At 49.8% G+C, this 17,950-nt stretch overlaps 1 pseudogene; it reads right to left on the reverse strand.

Annotated features, from left to right (window-relative positions):
* Positions 1-1,039: 1,039 nt before the first annotated feature.
* On the reverse strand, positions 1,040-10,481 carry LOC123490745 (annotated as a pseudogene).
* Between the last annotated feature and the right edge of the window lie 7,469 nt (positions 10,482-17,950).

Raw genomic sequence — 17,950 nt, forward strand, 5'->3', positions numbered from 1 at the left:
CCTCCATGTTTGACGGTGGGGATGGTGTTCTTGGGGTCATAGGCAGCATTCCTCCTCCTCCAAACACGGCTAGTTGAGTTGATGCCAAAGAGCTCCATTTTGGTCTCATCTGACCACAACACTTTCACCAGTTCTCTCTGAATCATTCAGATGTTCATTGGCAAACGTCAGACGGGCCTGTATATGTGCTTTCTTGAGCAGGGGGACCTTGCGGGCGCTGCAGGATTTCAGTCCTTCACGGCGTAGTGTGTTACCAATTGTTTTCTTGGTGACTATGGTCCCAGCTGCCTTGAGATTATTGACAAGATCCTCCCGTGTAGTTCTGGGCTGATTCTCACCGTTCTCGTGATCATTGCAACTCCATGAGGTGAGATCTTGCATGGAGCCCCAGGCCGGGGAGATTGACAGTTCTTTTGTGTTTCTTCCATTTGCAAATAATCACACCAACTGTCGTCACCTTCTCACCAAAGCTGCTGCGATGGTCTTGTAGCCCATTCCAGCCTTGTGTAGATCTACAATCTTGTCCCTGACATCCTTGGAGAGCTCTTTGGTCTTGGCCATGGTGGAGAGTTTGGAATCTGATTGATTGATTGCTTCTGTGGACAGGTGTCTTTTATACAGGTAACAAGCTGAGATTAGGAGCACTCCTTTAAGAGTGTGCTCCTAATCTCAGCTCGTTCTGTATAAAATACACCTGGGAGCCAGAAATCTTTCTGATTGAGAGGGGGTCAAATACTTATTTCCCTCATTAAAATGCAAATCAATTTATAACATTTTTGACATGCGTTTTTCTGGATTTTGTTGTTGTTATTCTGTCTCACTGTTCAAATAAACCTACCATTAAAATGATAGACTGATCATTTCTTTTGTCAGTGGGCAAACGTACAAAATCACGGGATCAAATACCTTTTCCCTCAGTGTATTGTATAAGCACATCCAATTATAAACTTGACGCAACTAAGCAGGATCGCCATTTTGCTTTGCGCTCTTGCGTTGTGTTCGAACGGTATAATTTAGGCTTAAAGTAAAGGTAGTCTACCTGTTCGAATGGGCTCTTGTTCTCGATGCCCTTGGCTCCTACAAACACCCAGCTGTCTCTGAAGGTGAGCTCCTTCACTGCTGTGCTACCCAGCTCCTCAAACAGATGACGAGCCTCGTCATTTAACCTGACACAGGTGTTAGGAGAGGAGACAGACCGTTACAGTAAAGTAGGCTAGCTAGATGAATGTCCATTTAACCTTACAGTACTATATACCATTTTTGTATAGTTTGACACCACACATAACATTGTCTTAGAAATGTTTACAGTGGTAAGAAATAGACTGGTAGATTTACAAGTTATGTCAATGGTAATTTGGTTCTGTTAAGCATTTTACAAGATTGTGGTGACTGTAAAACAACCCCTATAGTATTGTGTGTGTGAGTCATGCACCCAAAGCGTAATATTATAACCACACAGCGCTGAAAGCATTGCACGGGACTGAGGCTCACTTAGTACTGTCCAGGGGGGCTGAAACTACACAATAACAACTCTATAATCAGGGGAGGGAGATAACTATCAACAGTACAACATTAACCGTTCTCAGAGTGAAGAGGCTTCCATGTGTGTCTTCGGGGGTAGGAGGGGGGCGGGGGGAGAACATGCTGGACTCTTACTTTGTGCAGGATCATCAAAGGAAGCTACAAACACAAGTGTTCCCTCATGTAAGGCAGGAGATACTTCAACAGGTCAGTAACATCTGAGAATTGAAGACAGACGGGGAGGATGTAGCCTATTAAAGCACCTGTATTTAACTGAACAATATGTAGAGGGGCGTCAAGCTACTTTTAACCTCTTGTATAATGAAAATATAGAAGATATTGTTTATTTTATACATAATTCATTCAAATAGAACGAATTTGGCCATCAACGCACCTTTAAAAAAGAAGTGCATTAGGCATGCATCAAATGACAACAGCACATCAGTATAAACTTGTTTAATCCTCTCACCTCCTGCCCACGTATCAAATGATTGTGTCCAAGAGCTCTCCACATACCCCTGATGAGCAGAAACATCAATTCATTTAAAGTTAGCAATCTGTGCAACAGTCAAGTCAAAATCACAACTGCACAAATGTACTTATGAAACATAACTATCAAGAATTGTCAGAGATTGTTCTAATTACCATTTACTAAAGCAACGTTTAGTCCTCTACCCAGGGGCGGTGTGTTCAATAGGGCGATATGGGCGACGCACTGCCAAACGGGAAAAGGAAGGGATTTTTTTTCTAATCAATTATATCACGGCAACAGTAGTTATCAGTGTTGTAATCTAGACGTCTGATCTGCCACAGTGCCACACTGCCACTAAATGTCCAATCAGGCTAAAGTCGTGCTTCAAATGGCCCCCCTTTTTGGGGCGATTTCAGTCAGGTTGAAAATCGCCCAGAAGTCTGTCATAGACTCCCATGTAAAATCTATTTTTTCAAATTTCAGAGCTTTCAATACAATCTCTATGGGTTTCTGAGGGCTTGCACTTACGGCGCTTTCGTCATACGTAACGTAACCATGAACGTAACTAAGAAAAGAGCGGGTAGCAGCATCAATCAATTCACGTACTACTATCAAGATGGCTATAGCGTTCAGTGCACTCGATTGTCTCTTTGAAAGAAGTTCACATCAAAGAGACAACCACAAAGTGCAGGGGAGCGCTTTTTGAGTTCCTTCCCATCTCGGAATCAACCTCAGTCTCAATCCCAGTGTGCTTTTGGAGAGACTGAACAGTCTTTTGCCGGCGACGTGAAAGTCAAACTCATTACGCAAGCTTACGATGGAGCCAGTGTGATGAGGCGAGAGAAGGCAAAGGTGCGTGAGCATTTCAAGAAAGGCCATTACGTGCATTTGCTATGCACATCAGCTGAAGTTGATCATGCAGCAAGCTAAAAAAGTAACTAGTAAACTAGTCCTCTAGCATGCCTGATTTCAATGAGAAAGTCATTGACCGCTTTGCTGCATTGAAAGAGAGTGTCACGGTTCAGACAGACGACCAGAGGACCACAATTGCGTCACACCAGAAAGTTTATTAAACTTAAGGGAAAAGGGAAGTAGGGAGTGAATGAAGGCTCCAGGGGTAACAGGGATCCCGTCCAATGCGCTGGGTCTGTGCCCCCCCAGTGAGCAGCGAACTCTATGAAGCCGGTGGTGGGTGGTCCAGAAGTCCTGGGGGAGACACAGACACAACAGGCGGAATGAAACCAGGCAGCAGTACAGTTCAAGGGAAATCCAAAATACGTAGTAGCAAGGCAGAAGGCTGGTCAGAGTTACCGGGATTGAAGAGTAGTCAGGAGTCGTAATGGCAAGAAGCAGGTCTGGATCTCCTGAGGCAGAAGAGTATCCAAAAAACAGGCAGGTCGGGTCACAAAACCAGGGGTGGCCAGAAGCGCGAGCAAACAGGTTCCGGGTGTGAGCTTTGCAGACGATCTGACACCGGAGAGCTGAAAGACAGGGCCTTAAATACTGGGAGAGGTTAGTGGGTAATGCAGCGCAGCTGGCAGAGTAATTAGAGCCGAGCAGAGCAGGGACAGGTGGAGCTAGTTAGGCTGAGTAGAGAGAGGGAGGTGAGCAGAGTGGAAGCAAATTAAGGTGGTAACCCGGTGGAGTGAGAGGAGCTCATGACAGAACCCCAAGGGGCGGCCCCAGAAGTCCCAAGAGCAACACCACGCCGGGCGGGAGGAGGCCGGAGGAGGGCTAGAACTCCTCCGACCGGTCGAGTGAACGTCCTCATCCTCGGAGGAGCCGGAGGGCAGTGGTCGGGGAGATGGGACGGGTCCCGAGACAGGATCAGGCACAGGACAGGAAGCCCGGCGGGCCGGACGGTTAGGGACCCCTCTGGGGCGGCCCCTACGGATTGCAGGTTGATCAGGATGCCGTTGGTGGAAAGCGGTGATGAGAGTCCTATCCACAATCCGACTAGCTGGCACCCAGGTCCTTTCCTCAGGTCCATAGCCCTCCCAGTCAATGAGGTACTGGAGACCCCTACCCCTCCGTCTGGACCGAAGCAGGCGGCGGACGGTGTAAACCAGACCACCATCGGCGAGCCGTGGAGGAGGAGGACCAGGCGCAGCAGGGACCAGCGGACTCTCATGGATGGGCTTAATCTTAGACACATGGAAAGTGGGGTGCACCCTCAGGAATTAGGCAGTTGGAGCCGGACAGCAGTTGGGCTAATCACTCTTATGATAGGGAATGGGCCAATGAACCGAGGTGCCAGCTTCTGCGACTCCACCCTGAGTGGCAGGTTCTTCGATGACAACCACACCCTTTGACCAACATGGTAGGTGGGAGCAGGAATTCTCCGACGGTTGGCCCGGTAGTGTAGCTGGCAGCGGACCTGAGGAGTGTGGCTCGGGCTTGTGACCAGGTGCGGCGACATCGACGGCAAAAGCAAGTGCAGATGGGCAAGTAACCTCCTCCTCCTGGCTGGCAAATAGAGGAGGCTGGTATCCATAAACACATTGGAAAGGGGACATACCGATAGCAGAGCAGGTCAGAGAATTGTGTGCGTACTCCACCCATGTCAATTGCTGCGACCAGGAGTGGGGGTTGCGTGAAGTCATGCATCGCAGTGCCTTCTCGAGCTCCTGATTAGCCCGCTCTGACTGCCCATTGGATTGGGGATGGAATCGGAAGTCAGACTGACTGTGGCTCCCAGCAGGTGACAGAACTCCTTCCAAAAAGCGGAGGGAGAATTGTGGACCACGGTCAGAAACAACATCCCTTGGCAGTCCGTGGATCCGGAAGACGTGTTCCAGGACCACCTGGGCGGTCTCCTTGGCGGTTGGGAGCTTGGGAGGGGAATGAAGTGTGCCATCTTGCTGAAACGGTCAACGATGGTGAGAATGACGGTCATGCCACTTGAAGGGGGCAGCCCCGTGACAAAGTCAAGGGCGATGTGAGACCAGGGACGTCTGGGCACAGGCAGGGGCTGCAGCAATCCGGCTGGGGGCTAGCAGGACGACTTGTGTTGGTTGCGATGGGGCAGGCTTGGGACGAATTCCCGTACATCCTTCCTCAGAGAGGGCCACCAGAACCTCTGGGCGAGCAGGTTGTAGTGCGGGTGGAGCCAGGGTGACAAGCTAGGCGGGAGTCATGTCCCCACTGAATGACCTGGGACCTCAGGTCTTCGGGGGGACAAAAGGCGGTCAGCTGGGCAAGTGCTGGGACCTGGCTGGTTACGGAGAGCCTCCAGCACCTGTTCCTCAACAGCCCAGGTCAGAGCTGCAACGATGCAGGGACTTGGCAGAATCGACACAGGGTCCTTGGAGGGGGTGTCATCCTTCTGGAATTGACGGGAGAGGGCGTCTGGCTTGATGTTGCGTGATCCAGGCCGGTATGACAGAGTGAAATTAAACCTGGTGAAGAACAGGGCCCAGCGGGACTGCCTGGAGTTCAACCGTTTGGCCGTGCGGATGTACTCCAAGTTCTTATGATCGGTCCAAACGAGAAATGGAATGGTGGACCCCTCCAGCCAGTGACGCCACTCCTCCAAGGCAAGTTTCACAGCCAGCAGCTCACGGTTCCTATGTCGTAATTGCACTCAGAGGGGGACAACCGACGTGAGAAAAAAGGCACAGGGATGGAGCTTCCTATCCTCCGCAGCCCACTGAGAAATCACAGCACCAACTCCCACATCCGAGGCGTCCACCTCCACAATGATTGCCGGTCCACATCAGGCATCTGGAGGATGGGAGCGGAGGTGAACCTCACCTTGAGGGTACTGAAGGCTTTGTCGGCTGCTGGGGTCAGGTGAAGGGTTGCTTGGTGCTGGTTAGAGCAGTGAGAGGGGCAGCAACGGTACTGTAGTTCGGATAAACTTCCTATAGAAGTTAGCAAACCCCAGAAACTGTTGCAGCTTCTTTCTGTTCTCGGAACTGGCCATAAAGTGACTGCTGATACTTTGGCAGGATCCATTTGGATACTTCCTTCTGCCACTATGTACCCCAGGAAGGCCACTGTCTTGACGTGAAACTCACATTTCTCTGCCTTGGCGTAGAGGGAATTCTCCAGAAGACGATGAAGGACTTGCTGGACATGGCGGGTGTGTTCAGACAGGTTTCTGGAGTAAATTAAGATGTCATCCAGGTAAACGAAGACAAACTTGTTTAACATGTCCCTACATCATTCACTAGAGCCTGGAACACAGCAGGAGCATTGGTGAGGCCAAAGGCATAACCAGATACTCGTAGTGGCCTGTTGGTGTATTGAATGCGGTTTTCCATTCATCTCCCTCCCGGATCCGCACTAGGTGGTAAGCGTTTCTGAGATCCAACTTGGTAAAAACAGTGGCTCCCTGGAGCAACTCAAAAGCAGAGGTGAGCAGAGGCAGAGGGTAACGGTTTTTCACTGTGATGTCGTTGAGTCCCCTGTAGTCGATGCAGGGGCGAAGAGATCCGTCCTTCTTCCCCACAAAGAAGAAGCCAGCACCAGCAGGAGATGAAGATGAACGGTTAATCCTGCGGACAGAGAGCCATTGATGTAGTCTCCATGGACTTTCTTTCAGGAGCAGACAACGAATAAAGACGACCCCCTTGGAGGAGCTGTTCCAGGGAGGAGGTCGATGGCACAGTCGTGCGGTCGGTGAGGGGGGCAGAGATGTGGCTCTTGCTGTTAAACACCTCTCTGAGACCATGGTAGCATTCTGGGACATTGGAGAGGTCAGGAGCGGAGTTAGTAGGTACTGGCCGAGGGGGTAGTGCGGCAGCAAGCAGGCAGGTTCGGTGGCAGTCCTCTCCCCACTCCCTGATCACCCGGTCACCCAGTCGAGCTGAGGGTTGTGCCGGCGGAGCCAAGGTAACCCAGGATGAGGGTTGGCCTGGAGAGGGGAGCAGGTGAAACTGGATAGTTTCTTGATGGTTTCCGGACAGACCCATCGAGACCGGGGGCCGTGACATGAGTGACCGATCCGAGTGTGTCCGTCCAGTGCCCGGGCGGAATAAAGGTGTCAAACGGAGTTCTCCAGTCCCAGTTGGCGTGCCAGCTTGATGTCCATTATGTTGGCTGGCGCCAGAATCCACCAGAGCAGCCAGGGTGTGAGTTGAGTCGAGAGGCGGAGGTGAACTTGCAGCAGGGGTTTGCGGTCGGAGGACTGGATGGTCATTGAACTCAACCGGGCTCCCCCTACGCCCGGTGAGCTTGGCCCTGGGCAGGTTACCACACGATGTCCATCACCTCCACAATAGAGGCAGAGGTTTGAGGTGGAGCGGCGCTGGCGTCTGCAGGAGTGAGGGAGGCTCGCCCAGTCTCCATAGGCTCAGACTGATCAAGCTGACCTGGGTGAGTGGCAGTAGATGACAGGAGCTCAGTCGGATCTCTCGAATGCCGGTAGTGGTGGACCTTGGCGCCCCCCTCTCACGACGCACGGGTCTGTATCCTTCTGTCGATCCTGACAGTCAGTGCGATGGCTTCATCAAGAGTGGAAGGCAGTTCATGGGAGACCAACTTAGTCCTTGATATAGTCAGCCAAACTATGGAAGAACGCGTCCACCAACGATGGTGTGTTCCAAGAACTCGTCTAGCCAGGGTTCGGAAGTCGATGGAATGGTCTGCGACTGTACGTCTGCCTTGTCGAATACTGAACAGTTCACGAGACGCCTCTGCGGTGGGTGAATCCAGGTCAAACACCTTCAGCATCTCCTCAGCAAACAGGTGAAGGTAGCACATGCGGGGGTTTGACGTTCGAACTCTGCTGTTCCCCAGAGTCGAGCTCGGCCCGTCAGGTGAGTGATGGCATACCCAACTTTAGCCCCCTCCGTGGCGAAGGTCCTTGGCTGCAAGGAGAACTGAAGTCGGCAGCTAGTCAGGAATGGCCGGACCTGGGTTGAATCGCGTTGAACCGCTCGGGGTTTCAATCTTGGTTCGAGCAGCGGCTGCAATGACCGGGGCAGGTAACTCGGAGCTGGGCTGGTGGGCAGACTGGCTGGGGTAAGGTTGGTGAGGAGTTGAATGATCATGGCGAGTTGTTGTTGCTGCTGCTGGAACTGCTGCTCATGCTCATCGGTTTCCATATGGGAAAGTGTGCGCTGAGTCCATAATGGTCAGATCGTGCTGTCACGGTTCAGACAGACGACCAGAGGACCACAATTGCGTCACACCAGAAAGTTTATTAAACTTAAGGGAAAAGGGAAGTAGGGAGTGAATGAAGGCTCCAGGGTAACAGGGATCCCGTCCAATGCGCTGGGTCTGTGCCCCCCAGTGGCAGCGATGGTCCCTATGAAGCCGGTGGTGGGTGGTCCAGAAGTCCTGGGGGGGAGACACAGACACAACAGGGCGGAATGAAACCAGGCAGCAGTACAGTTCAAGGGAAATCCAAAATACGTAGTAGCAAGGCAGAAGGCTGGTCAGAGTTACCGGGATTGAAGAGTAGTCAGGAGTCGTATGGCAGAAGCAGGTCTGGATCTCCTGAGGCAGAAGAGTATCCAAAAAACAGGCAGGTCCGGGGTCACAAAACCAGGGTGAGCCAGAAGCGCGGGCAAACAGGTTCGGGTGTGAGCTTTGCAGACGATCTGACACCGGAGAGCTGAAAGACAGGGCCTTAAATACTGGGAGAGGTTAGTGGGTAATGCAGCGCAGCTGGCAGAGTAATTAGAGCCGAGCAGAGCAGGGACAGGTGGAGCTAGTTAGGCTGAGTAGAGAGAGGGAGGTGAGCAGAGTGGAAGCAAATTAAGGTGGTAACCCGGTGGAGTGAGAGGGCTCATGACAGAGAGAAGAGAACAGTTTCAGTACAAGTAATGTAGCTCTCTCTCTCTCTTTGTCCCTCCCTGTCTGTCTCTTTAACACACACACGCCCAAATCAGTTCACAGTTGATGTTGTTTTAAAATAGTTATTTTTCATTTTAAAAAAGTAAACAATTTTTTTTACAAATCTATACAATTGGCCAGAATATGGTTGTTCATATTTACAAAGCCATACAGATAGCTGTGTTTACCTTTTCTAGAAATTATTTTCAAATTCTGTTTTCAGGCAAAATGTCTATCACTGTTCATTTTCACAAATCTATACAAGAGGGCAGAATATGGAAGTCTATAAAAATTTCTTATTACCAATAACTTGCATCAATGTTTTCAGTAGCCTCTATCAAAAGCTCCTGCTTGCTCAGGTGCACATATTTCCAATTCAACCATGAGGCCTTTTTGAAGCAAGTAATGTGTATATCAGTATTGACTTATATGCTGCCCCTGTCTTCATGTTGTTGCTGGACATATCTTTTTTAAAATGTGTGTAGGTCACCTAAATCATCAGAAAAATTGCCCCCCCTGAGAATTTTTTCAGGAGCCGCCACTGCCTCTACCAACATTGTTGTTGACACTGCTGACAAGGCTGAGGGAGAAGAAAAGGAGAGTTGGGGGTACCAACACTTTACCGGGCTGTTTAACGTACTAACTTACTGGTCAAATTTCCCAAAAGCCCATCATAAACCCATTGTAGGCAGTAGACGAAGATGAGCTTAGAGCTACTAAGCTTTCAGGAAACTAACCCCTGAAGAGTTCATCTATACATTGTTACACACCGACACTGAAGGAGCCACCATAGACAGACAGAATAACAGGCAGACAGAAGGGGTGATGCTACCCGACAAAACCACCCCTTTGGTCATTTTTCATAGGAGTTGGCAAGATGGCCCAAACAGATCTGGTTTGGGCCATCTTGAAGGAAAGCAAGAAAGACCGAGAGAAATACTTGCATTCAGCTCTTCAGACACATTTTAGGGTTAAAAATGAGATTATGGCAGAAAGAGAGTGATATGAGAATTAAAAGGAAACAGAGAGGCAGGGGAGAGAGTGAGATGGTTGACGGTGACGTTCCATACATTGGTGTAAGAATTGGGGCGGCCCCAATGATTTACAATAATTCTCACATCTTATCCTCCAGGCAGATTTTAGGCCCAATGACGTTGGCAGCTCCAGAGACGACGCGGAAGGCCAGATGTTTCTGAGGACAGGGAGCCGACAGACCACACTTGTACCTGCGTGGTTTGGGCTCTGCAAGAGGAGAGGACAAACACAAATTAGCACATTTACATTTTAGTCATTTAGCAGACGCTCTTATCCAGAGCGACTTACAGTTAGTGAGTGCATACATTTTCATATCCCATTTAAAGCCACAGGAATTAAGCTAAAACCTTATTGTATCCATTCCAAAGATCCCCACATCATCCATGCATTCATTAGTTATCATCTCCCCAGAAATGACAGCTCAAACACAGCTGCTATAGCTAGCTAAAATTACATGGCGTTAACAGAGATCTTTGAAAGTAGCATAGCCATGTAGCTAGCACAATAGAATGAAAGCGTGACCCAAGCGGGGAATATGTTGCTCAACTGAGGACATCAATTAGCACTGTCCCACTGACGTTGAAATGGTTAGGTTCCAAAGGACAATGCTTTTGTGACTGCCACTGTAAATAATGGTCTTAACTTGCCACATACCAGCCATTGGCCTCATGGTGAAATCCTCAAGCAGTTTCCTTCCTCTCCGGCAACTGAGTTAGGAAGGATGCCTGTATCTTTGTAGTGACAGGGTGTATTGATACACCATCCAAAAGGGTAATTCATAACCTCACCATGCTCAAAGGGAGGAATTGGAAAACCTCCCTGGTCTTTGTGGTTGAAATTCACTGCTCGACTGAGGGACTTTACAGAATTGTATGTGTGGGGTACAGAGATTAGGTCAAAAGTTTGGACACACCTACTCATTCAAGGGTTCTTCTTTATTTTGTTATTATTTTTTACATTGTAGAATAATAGTGAAGACATAAACTATGAAATAACACATATGCAATCATGTAGTAACCAAAGAAGTGTTTTACAAAATCAAAATATATTTTAGATTTGATATTCTTCAAGTAGCCACCCATTGCCTTGATGACAGCTTTGCACATCCTTGGCATTCTCTCAACCAGCTTCATGAGGAATGCTTTTCCAACAGTCTTGAAGGAGTTCCCACATATGCTGAGCACTTGTTGGCTACTTTTCCTTCACTCTGCGGTCCAACTCATCCCAAACCATCTGATGCAGCGCTACATCAATCTCCTTCTTGGTCAAATAGCCCTTACACAGCCTGGAGGTGTGTTTTGGGTCACTGTCCTGTTGAAAAACAAATGATAGTCCCACTAAGCGCAAACCAGATAGGATGGTGTATCGCTGCAGAATGCTGTGGTAGCCATGCTGGTTAATTGTGCCTTGAATTCTAAATTAATCACAGACAGTGTCACCAGTAAAGCATCCCCACACCATCACACCTCCTCCTCCATGCTTCACGGTGGGAACCACACACGTAGAGATCATCCGTTCACCTACTCCACGACTCACAAAGACACGTGCGGTTTGAACCAAAAAATCTAATGTCCATTGCTCGTGTTTCTTGGCCCAAGCAAGTCTCTTCTACTTATTGGTGTCCTTTAGTAGTGGTTTCTTTGCAGCAATTCGACCATGAAGGCCTGATTCACGCAGTCTCCTCTGAACAGTTAATGTTGAGATATGTCTGTTACTTGAACTCTGTGAAGCTTTTACTTGGGCTGCAATTTCTGAGGCTGGTAACTCTAATGAACTTGAGAGCCAGTTTCATCATAGCGATTGATGGTTTTTACGACTGCACTTGAAGAAACTTTCAAAGTTCTTCAAATTTTCCGGATTGACTGACCTTCATGTCTTAAAAGCAATGATAGAATGTCGTTACTCTTTTGCTTATTTGAGCTGTTCTTGCCATAATATGGACTTGGTCTTTACCAAATAGGGCTATCTTCTGTATACCACCTCTACCTTGTCAAAACACAACTGATTGGCTCAAACACATTAAGGAAAGAAATTCCACAAATTAAATTTTAACAAGGCACACCTGTAAATTAAAATGCATTCCAGGTGACTACCTCATGAAGCTGGTTGAGAGAATGCCAAGAGTGTGCAAAGCTGTCATCAAGGAAAAAGGTGGCTACTTTGAAGAATCTCAAATATAAAATATATTTTGATTTTTTAAACTTTTTTGGTTACTACATGATTCCATATGTGTTATTTCATAGTTTTGATGTCTTCAATATTATTCTACAATGTAGAAAATAGTAAACATTACGAAAAACCCTGGAATGAGTAGGTGTGTCCAACCTTTTGACTGGTACTGTATATACATTATTTTAATAGCAGGACACTGTAAAGTCCATTATTCCACTGAAGGGTATGAATTCGGCTGTTTGAAACGGTTTGAATCCCAAGCAACTTGCAAGAAAGGAAATTCACATTAGCACTACAATGCCTACTCCATCCAAGCTCTACTGTTTTTCAGCACACAGCTTTGAGCTACTACATTAGCCATTTTTGGTCTATTGTACTTCAAACAATGTGTATGTAGGTTGCTTTGAATTCAAACCGTCTCAAACAGCCTAATTCATACTCTTCAGTGGAATAATGGACTTTACAGTGTCCTGCTATTAAAATAATTAATATATGAGCATACAAAACATTAGGAACACCTTCCTATTATTGAGTTACACCCCCTTTTGCCCACAGAACATTTTACATTTTAGTAATTTAGCAGACACTCTTATCCAGCGACTTACAGTTAGTGAGTGCATACATTTTCATACTGGCCCCGTGGGAAACGAACCCACAACCCTGGCGTTGCAAGCGCCATGCTCTACCAACTGAGCTACACGGGGCCAGTCTCAATTCGTCAGGGCATGGACTTTACAATGTGTCGAAAGCGTTCCACAGAGATGCTGGCACATGTTGACTCCAACGCTTCCCACAGTTGTGTCAGAGTTGGCTGGTAGTGGATCTCTACTCTGAATAGCTCATTCCATCTCATCCCACAGATGCTCAATTGGATTGATGTTCGAGGAACCATTCCTGGACAATACTAGCCTCGTGGCAAGGGGCATTATCCTGCTGAAAAATTCATTAGCAGATGGATACACTGCTGCCACGAAGGGATGCACCTGATTGGCAATGATGTTAAGATATTCTGTGGAATTCAAACGTTGCTCCACTTCTATCAAAGGACCCAATGTGTGCCATGAAAACACACCACACACCATCATCACCAGCCTGCAATGTTGACACGTGGCATGATGAATGCATGTACTAATGTGGTTTTCTCCATACCCTAGTGCTCTCATCAACGTGAAACAGCAGGAACTGGGATTCATCAGTTAAGTCAAAGGTCGCGCAAGCAAGCAATGATGTTGGCGTTGTTTAACCTTGGTGTGTTTAACCTGGGTGCACCAACACCCCCTGGCTACTTTTTACTTGGATGGCGACTTCAGGTTTTCAGGAATACACTGAAAAGTATCTTGACACTATTAATCAGTCTGCACAAATTTTGATAATAATGACATTAAGAAAATTGCATTGACAGAGGGAGTGTACTTAATCAATGTCACAGTTCCCTCAGCCAGAACCCAAAAGCAGACCAGGACAAGGAGAGTTGAACGAAAGTGAGGGTTTATTCGGATACAAACAAAAGGTGCAGAATATTCCAGGGACAGAGCGGGCGGCGTGGATGAGTAGTTGGGGGTGCAGTGCAAGGTCCAGTGATGGCTCGGCAGCCCGACCATCAGGCAGAGGTGGGGTGAAGGTTCCGGACGTGTGACTGCAGGTGAAACAAAAACGGAGGTAAGGACACAAAACTCAACAAAGTACAAAACAACAAAACTCACGCTAGATACGCGCTAACTGATACGCAGATACACCTACTGTTCATGGCTAACGATCCGGCAGGAACTGGATGTTGGGCCAGAGCCTAAGAAAGGTGCTGATTAGGCCCAGGTGTGCAGATTGCTAATGGGAAGCAGGTGCGGAAACCAGAGCGCTCCCCGGAGCGTTCCCGAACCCTCGGGAAACTGGAGCTTAGACCAGGACCCGACTCAGACAGCCGGGATCGTTACAGTACCCCTCCGACGAAACGCCACCGGGCGGACTCCCGAGCGCCAGGATGGAGGCGGTAAAAGTCCCTGATGAGATCCGCATCTAGGACCTGTCGCCGCGGAATCCAACTCCTCTCTTCAGGACCATACCTCCCAGTCCACGAGATACTGGAAACCCCGGCCCCGCCGTCTGGAATCCATAATGCGACGCACCGTGTAGGCAGGACCACCTCCGATCATCCGAGGAGGAGGAGGAGGAGGCGGAGGAGGCAACAGAGGACTGAGGAAGACAGGCTTGAGGCAGGAGACATGAAAGGTGGGATGGACTCTGAGCGTCCTCGGTAGTTTGAGTCGCACTGCCACTGGATTGATCACCTTCTCCACCACAAACGGACCAATAAACTTTCCGGTAACAACTTCCTAGACTCAGTCCGTAACGGAAGATCCCGTGTGGCAACCAAACCCTATCTCCGATGGTATAGGTGGGAGCGGGGGTCCGCGACGTTCGCCTGGAGATGATACCGGTCGAACCTCTAAGGAGTGCCTTTCTGGCCCGATGCCAGGTCCGGTGGCACGACCGAATATGGGCCTGAACAGAAGGCACAGAGAGCTCCTTCTCCTGAGAGGGGAACAGGGGAGGTTGGTAGCCATACAGGCACTGGAAGGGAGACATCCCCAGTGGCAGATGTAGGGAGAGTATTGTGGGCATACTCAACCCAAGGCAACTGAGAGGCCCAGGAGGTGGGGTTGGAAGAGACCAGACAGCGTAGCGTGGATTCCATCTTCTGGTTGGCTCTCTCCGCCTGACCATTGGATTGGGGTGAAAACCAGATGTGAGACTGACTGTAGCTCCAATGGCCAAACAGAAGGACTTCCAGACAGCAGAGAGGTAAACTGAGGGCCACGGTCGGAAAGCGATATCACTGGGCAAACCGTGGACCCTGAAAACCTCCCTGACCAGGATCTCGGACGTCTCGAAGGCAGAGGAAGCTTGGCAATAGGCACAAAGTGGGCGAACTTGCTGAACCTGTCCCCGATAGTCAGAACGACCGTGTTCCCCTCGAAGCGGGCAACCCCGTGGCGAGTCCAGGGCCAGATCGACCATGGACCGGGGGAAGAGGACGGGGTGAAGTAGTCCAGAGCTGGGCCGATTGGTACTCTTATTCTGCGCCACTCTGGACAGGCAGCCACAAAACCCCCGAGTATCCTCGGCCATGGCAGAGCCACCAAAAACGTCTGCGAAGAAACGCCATTGTCGAGCCACGCCAGGGCTGACAAGCCATCTTACTGGCGTGGGACCATTTGAGAACAGCAGGACGAACCGACTCAGGTACAAACAACCGACCGGGTGGACCGTTACCGGGACCGGGCTGAGTCGAAGGGAGCCGCCAGCACCTCCTCCTCAATCCTCCACATAACTGCTCCACGACGCAGTTCCGGGGGAGAATTGTCTCGGTCTTGGACCCACTCTCCTCCGTCTTGGAGAACATCCGGGACAAAGCGCGTCCGCGCCTTGCCGTTCTTAGATCCAGGTCGGAGCGTCAGGACAAACTTGAATCGTCCGAAAAACAACGCCCACCTGGCCTGGCCGGGAGTTGAGGCGTTTAGCTGATTGCACGTAGAAGATTCTTGTGGTCAGTCCAGACAATAAACGGTTGCTCCGCCCCCCCCAACCAGTGGCGCCACTCCTCCAAGGCAAGTTTCACCGGAGAAGCTCCCGGTTACCCACATCGTAATTCCTCTCCCGAGGCGAAAGGCGACGAGAGTAGTAGGCGCAGGATGGAGTTTACTGTCCGTGGAGCATCGTCTGCGACAGGATGGCGCCAACTCCCACATCAGACGCGTCCACTTCAACGCGAACTGACGGGCGTGTCCGGTTGGAGAGAATCGGTGCGTTGGTGAATCGCCTCTTCAAATCCAGAAACGCTCATCCGCCTCAGTTCCACTTGAAGGTCCTGATGCTGGAAGTCAAGGCAGTTAATGGAGCGGCCGCACGGCTGTAATCCCGGATGAATCTGCGGTAGAAATTCGCAAACCCCAAAAAATCTCTGGAGTTGCAATCTCGTACCGGGCTGGGCCCCATTCCAGAACCGCTCTAACCTTCTCCTGATCCATCCTAATCTCACCCCTGGAGATGATGTACCGGAAAGGATGTAGTGTGGGCGTGAAACTCGCACTTCTCGGCCTTCACGAACAGGCGATTCTCCAACAATCGCTGCAGAACCTGCCGGACATGCTGGACGTGGTGGAAGGTTCCTTGAGAAGATCAAATATCATCCAGGTAAACAAACACGAAGAGACCATCATATCTCTCAGGACGTGTTCACCATACTCTGGAATACCGCTGGAGCATTGGTCAGTCCAAACCGGCATCACCTGATACTCGAGCGACCCATCGGTGTATTGAAACCCGTCAACCACTCGTCCCCTCTCTGATCCGACAGGTGATACGATTGCGTAGGTCTAGCTTGGTGAACACCGTAGCACCCTGTAAGGAGTCGAAAGGCAGAACTCATCAAGGGCAGGGGATACTTGTTCTTGACCGTGATGTCATTCAACCCCCGATAATCAGATAACGGTCGAGAAGAGCCATCCTTCTTTCCCACAAAGAAGAAACCTGCCCCCAGGGGTGATGACGAGGACCGAAACGAGACCGGCAACTAGGGACTCCTTGATGTAGGTCTCCAACGCCTCACGTTCCGGTCGGGAGATACTGTATAACCTTCCCTTGGGGTGACAGCTCCAGGAACCAGGTTGATGGCACAATCATATGGTCGGTGGGGAGGAAGTGACAGAGCCTTCTGCTTATGAAAACTTCCCCCAAATCGTGATATGTCTCGGGAACCAGGGACAAATCTGGGGGGTTTAGCCTCAATCACCTGACTGGGAACCCGAATGGGGCAGGCAGTCTTGAGACAGTCAGCATGACAATCAAGGCTCCAACTCGTTACTTCCGTCACCCAATCGAAACGTGGGATTGTGTTCCTTCAGCCAGGGTATCCAAGGACCAGAGGAACATGGAAGGCAGAAGTGAAAAATGAAATCATCTCAGAATGATTCCCGACAACCGCATCTTGAACCGGTTCAGTCCTCATCGTATACGTACCGACTACTGCCGTTCAGAGTGGTGCTTCAATGGCTTCCGGCAATTGCTCCTTGGAAAGCCCCAGCTGTTCCACCAACTTCGGCATCAAGAAGCTTCCATCGGCACCTGAATCGATAAAAGCGTTAGCGCTAAACTCTGATTCCTGTTCCAAGGGTAGCCGGGAAGCGGGGTCTGACAGAGTACTGAGAGGTTGAAACTGGCTCGCATAAAAGTCCTCCACTTTTAGCGAGCCGGGCAGTGACGACCGCGGAACAAGTGGAGATGTAATGTCCCGGCGACCACAGTAGAGGCAGCAGTTGGTCTTACGTCTCTGTTGACGCTCCTCCGTGGTTACCCGTGCCGCCCCACTTGCATGGGTTCAGAATCGGGAGAGAGGTCCTCTCCACTAATCTTGTGGTGGAGAATGATCGGCGTGTTCTAGTCCACTACCCGACCCGACTGGGAACTGAGAAGCTGATCGATTGGACGGACCCCATTGCTTCTCCCTCCTTCGCCTCGGACTCGATTATCCACCCGAATGACAAGGCTACAGCTGTCGGTCACTAGGCTCGGATAGGAGATCAACTCATCCTTGAGCTGCTCAGACAGGCCCTGGTAAAAGGCCGCTTGCAAAGACTCTCGTTCCACCCACTCTCTCCACAGCCAACGTCTTGAACTTCGATCACGAAGTCGGCCACGCTGCGGTTCCTTGGTGAAAGAGAAAACAGACGCCTGGAGCTGCGTCCCTCCCTGGACGAATGGTCGAAGAGCTTCCTCATCTCGGCCGTGAACCCCTGGTATGAAGCCATGCAGGGATCCTGTCGTTCCCAAGCGGCTGAAGCCCACTCAGCGCTCGACCACGCAGCAACTCAATCAAAAAGGCTATCCTAGCCTTGTCAGTGGCATAAGAGTAGGGCTGTAGATCGAACACTAATCCACACTGCATAAGGAAGGAACGGCATCTTCCCAGCT

Source organism: Coregonus clupeaformis, unplaced genomic scaffold (genome assembly GCF_020615455.1).
Source record: "Coregonus clupeaformis isolate EN_2021a unplaced genomic scaffold, ASM2061545v1 scaf4590, whole genome shotgun sequence".
In the NCBI taxonomy this organism is placed as follows: Eukaryota; Metazoa; Chordata; class Actinopteri; order Salmoniformes; family Salmonidae; genus Coregonus; species Coregonus clupeaformis.